Genomic DNA, 10309 nt, shown 5'->3' on the forward strand with positions numbered 1-10309 from the left:
AGAGTGCATACCGTGTTTGTTCTTTTGTGATTGGCTTACCTCACTCAGGATGATATTCTCCAGATCCAACTCCTTTTTATTATCAGTTATCCTAGGTTTGTAGGCAATATGTTATTTGTTGATATAGCTTCCAACTTCTTTGGTTTGGTACTTTTCAAAATAAATCATTTTTCAACTTATGAAGTCATTGGACTTTTTTTTTCCAGAACTGAGGACTGAACCCAGAGCTTCCCAGTTGCCCTTGCTAGGCAAGCTCTCTAGCACTGAGCTAAATCCCTACCTTAACAACCAGTGGACTTTTAAGTGGTGAATAATAAAGATGTGCTCTTATTTATATTATGACGAGACTCCCTGCGCCTTTCTTCTCTCATTGTTTCCTCAATTATGAATTCAACAAAACCAATCAAAACCTTCTTAATTTTCTATTCTTCTTGATCTTACGCTTTCCGTTATTCTTTTGTTTTGTTTTGTTTTTTGTTTTTCGAGACAGGGTTTCTCTGTTTAGCCCGGCCCTTTCTGTTATTCTTTTTTTTTTTTTAAAACTTTCAGAAGTTTATTTATTTATTTTTTATTAGATATTTTCTTTATTTACATGGAAATTTCTCCCTTCCCAGTTTCCCCTCTAAAAAACAAAGAAACAAACAAAAACAACAAAAACAAACCCCAGCTGCCTCCCCACTCCCCATGCCTGCCATCCCACCCTCTTCTGCTTATTGGCCCTGGCATTCCCCCACACTGGGGCACAGAACCTTCATAAAGCTGAGGTCCTCTCCTCCTATTGATGATCAAATTTGCAATCCTCCACTATACACATGCTGCCAGAACAATCAGTCCCACCAATATGAAGACCTTGGTTGGTGGTTGAGACTCTGGGAGCTCTGAGGGTATTAGTTAGTTCATATTGTTGTTCATCCTAAGGGGCTGCAAACCCCTCAGCTCCATTGGTCCTTTCTTTAACTCCTTCACTGGGGACCCTGTACTCAGTTCAATAGATGGCTGTGAGCATGTATTAGTCAGGTACTGCCTTTCTGTTATTCTTTACCTAAAGATAACTTTCTTATATGTTGGCTACATTTTATGTTAGCAAGTATCTATAGAAATGACTATGTGATCAGTCTTTTGATTATGTCAGAGTCAACTAAATAGTTACTAGTTAATCTCTCTTGAAAATCTCCTGTCATGTTACCTTACATATTAAATTAGTGAGTTTTGTTTCATTTGACTTTCTGTGGTAGAGCATAATATGGAAAATGCTAAGTAGTGATGGTGGCATTAAAATTTGCCAAAACATCTCTACCTTTCTGTATTTGTATATTAGTGAGTCCACCACCATCATACTTACAGCACATAACAACTTCAAATGAACACTCACATTTACAAGTTTTGATTCCTGTATCATTGAAAATCTCAGCTTTCTACATCTCTCTACACCTAGGAGGGACTACAGATCCACAGCTCTCTCTCCCCGTTTCCCCACAAATGGAGAGCCTGTCTCCAGGGTTTGTTCTAACCCCATGACTCAGGAGGGACAACTGATCAACTGCCCACTGCATATGGGTCTTACCAGAGGAGAACTGATCTTCCAGAAGTGCTGACACAGGCTTACAGACCCACAGGAGAGACAAGCTCCAGCCAGAGACAGCAAGAACATCTAACAGTAGAGATCAACAGATGGCGATAGGTAAATCTTACCAACAGAAACCAAGGCTTGGCTTCATCAGAACCTATTAGTCGCACCACAGCAAGTCCTGGATATCCCAAAACACCAGAAAAGCAAGATTTGGATCTAAAATCATATCTCATGATGGTGATAGAGGAATTTAAGAAGAACAAGAAAAACTCACTTAAAGAAATACAGGAGAACACAGGTAAACAGGTTCAACCCTTTAAAGAGGAAACACAAATATCCCTTAAAGAATTACAGGAGAACAGAAGTAAACAAGTAGAAGCCCTTAAAGAGGAAACACAAAAGTACTTTAAAGAATTACAGGAAAGCATAACCAAACAGGTGAAGGAACTGAACAAAACCATCCAGGACCTAAAAATGGAAGTAGAAACAGTTAAGAAATCACAAAGAGAGACAATTCTGGAGACAGAAATCATAAGAAAGTATTCAGGAACCATAGATGCAAGCATGACCAACAGAACACAAGAGGTAGAAGAATCTCATGTGCGGAAGATACCATAGAAAACATTGAAACAACAGTCAAGGAAAACACAAATTACAAAAAGTTCCTAACTCAAAATATCCAGGAAATCCAGGACACAATGAGAAGACCAAACTTAAGGATAATAGTTATAGAAGAGAGTGAAGACCTCCAACTTAAAGGGCCAGTAAATATCTTCAACAAAATTATAGAAGAAAGCTTCCCTAACTTAAAGAAAGAGAAGCCTATGAACATACAAGAAGCTTATAGACAAGAAAAGAAATTCCTTCTGCCACATAATAGTCAAATTACCAAGTGCATAAAACAAAGAAAGAATATTAAAAGCTGTGAGGGAAAAATGTCAAGTAACATATAAAGGCAGACCTATCAGAATTGCACCAGACTTCTCACCAGAGAGTATGAAAGCTAGAAAATCCTAGGCAGATGTCATACAGACCCTGAGAGAACACATATGCAAGCCTAGACTACTATACCAAGCAAAACTCTCAATCACCATAGATGGAGAAACCAAAGTATTCCAAGACAAAACCAAATTTACACAATATATTTCCACAAATCAAGCCCTTCAAAGGGTAATAAATGGAAAACTTCAACACAAGGGGGAAAATTACATCCGAGAAAAAGCAAAAAAGTAATTTTCCAACAAAACTCAAAGAAGATAGCCACATGAACAGAATTCCAACACTAACAACAAAAATAACAGGAAGCAACAATTACCTTTCCTTAATATCTATTAATATCAATGGACTCAATTCCCCAAGAAAAAGACATAGACTGTCAGACTGGGTACGTAAACAGGACCCAACATTTGGTTGCATACAAGAAACCCACCACAGGGTTAAAGACAGACACTACCTCAGAATAAAAGGCTGGAAAACAAATTTCCAAGCCAATGGTCCCAAGTAAAAAGCTGGAGAAGCCATTCTAATATCTAAGAAATTTGACTTTCACCCTAAAGGGATGAATAATGATAAGGAGGGATACTTCAAACTCATCAAAGTTAAAATCCACTAAGATGAACTCTCAATTCTGAACCTCTACGCTTCAAATGCAAGGGCATCTACATTCATACAAGAAACTTTACTAAAGCTCAAAGCACATATTGCACCATACACAATAATAGTGCGAGATTTCAACACCCCATTCTGCAATGGACAGATCATGGAAACAGAAACTAAACAAAGACAGAGAGACTAAAAGAAATTATGAAACAGATGGATTTAACAGATACCTATTAAAACAGAACTTTTATCCTGAAATAAAAGGATACACCTTCTTCTCAGAACCTCATGGTACCTTCTTCAAAATTGACCATATAATTGACCACAAATCAGGCCTCAACAGATACAAGAAGGTTGAAATAATTCCTTGCATCCTATCAGATCACCATGCACTAAGGCTGCTACACAATAACAACATGAACAATAGAATGCCCACATACACGTGGAAGCTTAACCATTCTCTATTCAATGATAACTTGGTCAAGGAAGAAATAAAGTAATTAAAGACTTTCTAGAGTTTAATGAAAATGAAGCCACAACATACCTAAACTTATGGGACACAATGAAAGCAGTCCTAAGAGGAAAACTCATAGATTTAAGTGCGTCCAAAAGGAAAGTGGAGAGAGTATATACCAGCAATTTTGCAGCATATCTGAAAGCTCTAGAAAAAAAAGAAGCAAATTCACCCAAGAGGAGTCAAAGGCAGGAAATAATCAAACTCATGGCTGAAATCAACCAAATAGAAACAAAAAGAACTATGCAAAGAATCAACCAAACCAGGAGTTGGTTCTTTGAGAAAATCAACAAAATAGATAAATCCTTAGCTAGACTCACTAGAGGGCACAGAGACATTATCCTAATTAACAAGATAAGAAATGAAAAGGGAGATATAACAAAAGACACTGAGGAAATCCAAAAAATCATGAAATCCTACTACAAATGTCTATACTCAAAAAAACTGAAAAACCTGGATGAAATGGAAAATTTTCTAGGCAGATACCAGGTACCAAAGTTAAATCAAGATCAGGTCAATGATCTAAACAGTCCCATATCTGCTAATGAAATAGAAACAGTCATTAATAGTCTCTCAAACAAAAAATGCCAAGGACTAGATGGGTTTAGTACAGAATTTTATCAGACTTTCAAAGAAGACATAATACCAATACTCCTCAAATTATTCCACAAAATAGAAAGTGAAGGTACTCTACACAATTTGTTCTATGAAGCCACAATTAGTATTATACCTAGACCATACAAAGACCTAACAAAGAAAGAAAACTTCAGACCAATTTCCTTTATTAATATTGATGCAAAAAAATCAATAAAATTCTTGCAAACTGAATCCAAGAACACATCAAAATGATCATCCACCATGATCAAGTAGGCTTCATCCCAGGGATGCAGGGATGGTTCAATATTTGGACATCCATCAACATAATTCAAGATATAAATAAACTCAAAGAAAAAAATATGACCATCTCATTAAATGCTGAGAAAGCCTTTGACAAAATCCAACATCCCTTCATGATAAAAGTCTTGGAAAGATCAGGAATTCAAGGCGCATACCTAAACATAGTAAAAGTACTATACAGCAAACTAGTAGCCAATATCAAACTAAATGGAGAGAAATTGAAGCAATCCCACTAAAATGAGGGATTAAACAAGGCTCCCCACTCTCTCTATCTATTCAATATTGTACTTGAAATCCTAGTCAGAGCAATTAGACAACAAAAAGAGATCAAAGAATTACAAATGGGAAAGGAAGAAGTCAAATTATCACTATTTGCTAATGATATGATAGTATACTTAAGTGACCCCAAAAATTCCACCGGAGAGCACCTAAACCTGATAAACAACTTCAGCAATGTGGCTGGATATAAAATTAACTCAAGCAAATCAGAGGCCTTCCTATACACAAAGGATAAACAGGCAGAGAAAGAAATTAAGGAAACAACACCCTTCACAATAGTTACAAATAATATAAAATACTTTGGTGTGACTCTAACTAAGCAAGTAAAAGATGTGTTTAACAAAAACTTCAAGTCTCTAAAGAAGGAAATTGAAGAAGATCTCATAAGAAGGAAAGACCTCCCATGCTCGTGGATTGGCAGGATTAATATAGTAAAAATGGCCATCTTGCTGAAGGCAATCTACAGATTCAATGCAATCCCCATCAAAATTCCAACTCAATTCTTCACAGGCTTAGAAAGAGCAATCTGCAAATTCATGTAGAATAACAAAAAATGCCAGGATAGCCAAAAATATTCTCTACAATATAGGAACCTCTGGTGGAATCACCATCCTGGACCTTAAGCTGTACTACAGAGCAATTGTGATTAAAAAAACAAAACAAAACAAAAAAAAAACTGCATGGTATTGGTATAGTGATAGGCAGGTAGATCAATGGAACAAAACTGAAGACCCAGAAATGAATACACACACACACACATATGGACACTTGATCTTTGATAAAGGAGCTAAAACCATCCATTGGAAAAAAAAGCAGCATTTTCAACAAATGGTGCTGGCTCAACTGGTGGTTAGCATGTATAAGAATTCAAATCGATCCATTCCTATCTCCTTGTACAAAGCTCAAGTCCAAGTGGATCAGGGACCTCCACACCAAACCAGATACACTGAAAGTAATAGAAAAGAAAGTGGGGAAGAGCCTTAAGCACATAGGCACAGGGGAAATTTTCCTGAACACACCAATAGCTTATGCTCTAAGATCAAGAATTGACAAATGGGACCTCATAAAATTGCAAAGCTTCTGGAAGGCAAAGGATACTGACAATAGGACAAAATGGCAACCAACAAATTGGTAAATGGTCTTTACCAATCCTATATCTGATAGGGGGCTAATATCCAATGTATACAAAGAACTCAAGAAGTTAGATTCCATAGATCCAAATAACCCTATTAAAAATGGGGTACAGAGCTGAACAAAGAATTCTCAACTGATGAATATGGAATGACTGAGAAGCACCTAAAGAAATATTCACCATCCTTAGTCATCAGGGAAATGCAAATCAAAACAACCCTGCGATTCCACCTCACACAAGTCAGAATGGCTAAGATAAAAAAACTCAGGTGACAGCAGATGCTGGAGAGGTTGTAGAGAAAGAGGAACACTCCTTCATTGCTTGTGGAACTGCAAGCTGGTACAACCTCTCTGCAAATCAGTTTGGCATTTCCTCTAGAAACTGGATATAGTACTACCTAAGGACCCAGCTATACCACTCCTGGGCATATACCCAGAATATGCTCCAACATGTAATAAGGACACATTCTCCACTATGTTATTAGCCTTATTTGTAATAGCCAGAAACTGGAAACCACTAATATGTCTCTCAACAGAGGAATAGATACAGAAAGTGTGGTTTATTTACACAATCCTATATCTGTTAGGGGACTAATATCCAATATATATAAAGAACTCAAGAAGTTAGACTCCATAGAACCAAATAACCCTATTGAAAATGGGGTACAGAGCTGAACAAAGAATTCTCAACTGATGAATATGGAATGGCTGAGAAGCACCTAAAGAAATGTTCAGCTATTAAAAACAATGAATTTATGAAATTCTTGGGGAAATGGATGGATCTGGAGAATATCATCCTGAGTGAGGTAACCCAATCACAAAAGAACATACCTGGTATGCATTCTCTGATAGTGGATATTAGTCCAGAAGATCAGAATACACAAAGAACAATCCACAAACCACAATAAACTCAAGCAGTAGGAAGACCAAAGTGTGGATACTTTATTTCTTCTTAAAAGGGGGAACAAAATACCCATGGAAGGAGTTGTAGATATTAACTATGGAGCAGAGACTGAAGGAAGGACAATCCAGAAACTGTTCCACCTGGGAATCCTTCCCAAATCAGTCATCAAATCCACACTATTGTGGATGCTGGCAAGTGCTGGCTGAAAGGAGCCTGATGTAGCTGTTTACTGAGAGGCTCTGCTAGTACTTGACTAATACAGAACTAGAGGCTCATAGCCATCCATTGGACTGAGTACAGGGTCCCCAATGAAGAAGTTAGAGAAAGGACCCAAGGAGCTGAAGGTTTGCAGCCCTTAGGATGAACAACAGTATGAACTACCTAGTACCCTCAGAGCTGCCAGGGACTAAACCACCAACCAAAGAGTATACATGGTGGGACTAATGGCTCCAGCAGCATATGTACAGCAGAGGATGGCCAAGTCAGTCATCAATGGGCAGAGAGGCCTTTGACCTTGTGAAGTTTCTATGCCCCAGTGTAGGGGAATACCAGGGCAAGTAAGCAGGAGGGGGTGGGATGGTGAAAATGTGGAGGGGGGAGAGAACAGGGGTTTTTTTGTTGTTTTTTATTTCATTTATTTATTTTTTTATTTTTTGGAGGGGCCCCTGGGAAAGCTGGTATTGTATGACATGTAAATAAAGAAAACAGAATAAAAAAAAAAAGAAAATCTCTAAAAATTAGTAGAAATTTTAAGAGTCTCCCTAACAAATGGCAAGGGAAAATTTAAGATATGAAAATAATTATTCTGTATCAACAATTAACATATAGAAGGCCTTTTCCTCTTACAATAGTTCTGTACTATAAGATCTTGCATGTGTTTATGGAGATATCTGTACATTCTTGCCTATATCCATATTTCTCTATCCTTTTCATTTTTGCTTCCCCGAAGGTTTTGTGTAAAACATAGTCTTAATGCAACATTGAAAACTAAAGGTGTCACAAGAACGTCATTTATCATGAACTTATTGGCAAAGTCCATCTCAATGAAATGTTCAAATTTTTTCTTAATTTAGCAAGTGTTCCATAAAATTCTCCATCACACCATCCTGCCTAATTCTCAATTCTAATAATACTTTGTACATTTATTTATGTGTAGAACATTGTCTTCCCAGTTGTTTCATTAAGGACAACATTTGATGGACAAATATTTTTCTTAATGATATGTTAATTGGCTAGTTTTAAAATGTTTTACAATGTATTTATTATTATCATTTCATTTGAACAATTTCACACATATAATCTATGTGTTATGTTCATATTCACCCTTAACTCATAAGGGTCATTTGGGACATCTCTATCACTCCCTCCAAGATCTGGGAAACAACATAGAAACAAAATAGAAATATTATAATATTAGATTTCTAAGAAAAGGTTGTTTACCTAAAATAATGGAGAATTTCTATTACATTAATAATTACACTAAATTAATAATCTTCTGAGTTTGTTTGGCTTACTTTCTTTTCTTTTCTTTTCTTTTTTCTTTTCTTTTTTTTTTTTTTTTTTTTTTTTTTTTTTTTTTTTTTTTTTTTGTATATTTTCTTTATTTGTGTTTCAAATGTTATCCCCTTTCCCGGTTTCCCCTTCGGAATCCCCCTATACATCCCTTTCCCCCTGCTTCTATAAAGGTGTTCTCCCATCCACCTACTTACTCCGCCTACCCACCCTGGCATTCCCCTACACTGGGGCATCGATCCTTCACAGGACCAAGAGCCTCTCCTCCCATTGGTGCCAAATAAGGCCATTCTCTGCTACATTTGTGGTTGGAGCTATGGGTTGCTCCATGCGTATTCGTTGGTTGGTGGTTTAGTCCCTGGGAGCTCTGGGCAGGGGTTGGTTGGTTGATATTGTTAAATGTAGGTCCATGATCTACCTTTTGCACTTAGAACAGTTTAAAGTTCAAGGGTCGTTGAAATCCACATGGATGTTTAGTGTTTGGGAATGTGGTTCAATCAGTGCTTTTTATGCAGCAGTTCCTGAAACCCTACAATTTATATTCTTCATCTCCTTTCGTTTTCAAGTTGCTCTAAATTTTCACAAACGGTGTTAGTGTCACTTGGGAAGTTCGGCAAAAATAAAACATGCTGTGTTTATTGCTGGTATTGTATGATCCTATAGTGACTTTGAAGAAATTTACACTTTCACATTTCAACATGCCCAAACCATGGATATAGGAAGTTTACATCTAGATATTTTTAAAGTTATAGTTTGTAATCTCTACTCTGAATGTCTTATTCAATATCCATTTTTAGTATTATCCACATATCATTTAATATTTTAAATGAATACACATCATGAATTTTGTTCTTCATGCCAATTCTGGATTTTTGCCAGTGAGATAGAAGGAATCATGATGTATGTCCAGGATTTGGAGAGCCTCTTCTCATCCAACATGATGAAGACAGTCTGCTACAGAGTCACCTTTTTTGGCTTTGTTTGATCACCAGCCATGTTCCTGACATAACAAGAGACATCCTTGGTCAACTATAATGAACTGACCTAGCTGCCTTCATAAGTGAGCAAAGATGAGAGAAAAAGTCAGTCTAAGTCAGAGGATCTACTAGCAAGAACTATGAGTCTCAGAAATAACTCATATTTTAGACGGCTCAACTTTGGAGAAGTTTATCACGCACCAAAGACAACAGAAACCCTCAACTCTGTGCATAGGCGCCGAATTTTCCTTTTTCTTTTCTACAGATATTCTCTCTTGTTTATTTTTTATGAAACTTTTAACGGACTGAGTAATAAAATAAAGGCAAGTGGGAATAATCTTTTTATGGAATAATGGAACAATCTTTTTATGAGTAAAATGTTTACTATTTTTCTTTCTCATGCTTTGAGAAAATATGTGACAAAAACAGCCTAGGAAAACACAAGCTGATTTTGACTCAATTTTAGAATGCTGTCTGTCCTGGTAAGTGAAACATTGTGGCAAGAGTGTGAACCTGCCTCTCATATTGCCTCCACACACAGAAATCAAAACAAGAGATTAAGGTTGGTGCTAAACCCATTTTCTACTTTTTTTTGTTTTGTTCTTTATTAGATATTTTCTTTATTTACATGTAAATTTCTCCTTTCCCAGTTTCCCCACCAAAAAACAAAGAAACAAACAAAGACAAACGCCTGTTGCCTCCCCCCTCCCCATGTCTGCCACCCCACCCTCTCCCACTTATTGGCTTTGGCATTACCCTACACTGGGGCACAGAACCTTCACAGGGCTGAGGTCCTCTCCTCCTATTGATGATCAAATTTGCAATCCTCAACTATACATATGCTGCCTGAACAATCACACCCCTCCATGTGCAGTCCTTGGTTGGTGGTTGAGACTCTGGGAACTCTGAGGGTACTAGTTAGTTCA

This window comes from Mastomys coucha, unplaced genomic scaffold (assembly GCF_008632895.1).
Source record: "Mastomys coucha isolate ucsf_1 unplaced genomic scaffold, UCSF_Mcou_1 pScaffold8, whole genome shotgun sequence".
In the NCBI taxonomy this organism is placed as follows: Eukaryota; Metazoa; Chordata; class Mammalia; order Rodentia; family Muridae; genus Mastomys; species Mastomys coucha.